The sequence below is a fragment of the Heptranchias perlo genome, chromosome 11 (genome assembly GCF_035084215.1).
Source record: "Heptranchias perlo isolate sHepPer1 chromosome 11, sHepPer1.hap1, whole genome shotgun sequence".
Lineage (NCBI taxonomy): Eukaryota > Metazoa > Chordata > Chondrichthyes > Hexanchiformes > Hexanchidae > Heptranchias > Heptranchias perlo.
Window position 1 is genome coordinate 69,586,843 of NC_090335.1, and position 1,979 is coordinate 69,588,821.

The window sequence follows — 1,979 nt, forward strand, 5'->3', positions numbered from 1 at the left end:
AGAGCTCTGGTTAGACCACATTTGGAGTACTGCATTTAGTTCTGGGCACCGGATCTCAGGGATTGGAGGGGGTGCGGGGCAGATTCACCAGAATGCTACTGGGGCTAAAAGGGTTAAATTATGAGAACAGTTTGCATAGACTAGGCTTGTATTCCCCAGAACATAGACGATTAAGGGGTGCACTAATTGAGGTATTTAAGATGATTAAAGGATTTGAGAGGGTAGATAGAAACGATTTCCTCTGGTGGGAGAGTCTGAAACAAGGGGACATAACCTTGAAATTCGAGCTAGGCTGTTCAGGGACGATGTCAGGGAGCACTTCTTCACACAAAGGGTGGTGGAAATCTGGGACTCTCCTCCCCCAAAAAGCTGATGAGGCTGGGGGTCAATTGAAAATTTCAAAACTGAGATTAATAGATTTTTGTTAGTCAAGTGGATTAAGGGTTATGGAACCTAGTCGGGTAGATGGAATTAAGATACAGATTAGTCATGATCTAATTCAATGGCGGAATAGGCTGGAGGGGCTGAACGGCCTATCCCTGTTCCTATGCTCCTAAGTTCCTAACTCACTCTACCTGGAAAGAGGTAAATAATTCCCTCACATTCCCAAAATATTGTTTTTTATTAAACACAGATTATTCCCGGTGAGCAGATACCAGAGCTCTGGCTTGACAACCAGTGGGATAGACGAATCCGGTGGGCTGTGTGATCCCGTAAAAGCCCTCCCGCTTATAGAACTAACCATCCTATTGGCTGGGATGGTTGCTGCCATGGAAGGAGTGTTCACGTTATGGAACCCGTCTGTTTTAGAACCTGCCCATTACAGAACCCGCCCATTACAGAACCCGCCCATTGTAGAACCCGCCCATTACAGAACCCGCCCATTGTAGAACCTGCCTATTATAGACCCCGCCCATTGTAGAACCTGCCCATTATAGACCCCACCCATTATAGACCCTGCCCATTGTAGACCCTGCCTATTATAGACCCCGCCCATTGTAGAACCCGCCCATTGTAGAACCTGCCTATTATAGACCCCGCCCATTGTAGAACCTGCCCATTATAGACCCCACCCATTATAGACCCCGCCCATTGTAGAACCCGCCCATTTTAGACCCCACCCATTGTAGAACCTGCCCATTGTGGAACCTGCCTATTATAGAACCCGCTCATTTTAGAATCTGCCTGATGTAGAACCGACTCATTGTAGAACCGACCCGATGTAGAACCAGCCCATTGTAGAACCCATCCGTTTTAGAACCCACCCGTTATAGAACCCGCCCGTTATAGAACCCGTCCATTTTAGAAGCTGCCCGTTATAGAACCCCCCCACTATAGAACCTGCCCGATGTAGAAACCGCCTGAAGTAGAAACTGTCCATTTTAGAACCCGCCCGATGTAGAGCCCGCCCATTGTAGAACCCCCCGTTACAGAACCCGCCCATTGTAGAACCCGCCCATTGTAGAACCCGCCCATTGTAGAACCCGCCCATTGTAGAACCCACTCAATATAGAACCTGCCCGATGTAGAGCCTCCCGTCATAGAGCCCGCCCATTGTAGAACCCACTCAATATAGAGCCCGCCCATTGTAGAACCCACTCAATATAGAACCCGCCCATTGTAGAACTCGCCCATTATAGAACCCCCCAGTACAGAACCCATCCATTGTAGAACCCGCCCATTGTAGAACCCACCCATTGTAGAACCCACTCAATATAGAACCCGCCCGATGTAGAACCTCCCGTCATAGAGCCCGCCCATTGTAGAACCCGCCCGATGTAGGACCCACCCACTGTAGCCTGTCAGACCAGTAATCAGACTGCGAATCCTTCCACCACTTCACATTATTCTCCAGGGGAAGAGCGTGAAGATATGCTAAAAGAAATCACAGAAAACACTTGGCGAATTTCAAATGGTACGTCAATAGATATGATTACTTTTATAATTAGGACAAAGCTTAGGCATGTTTTTATTAAAAT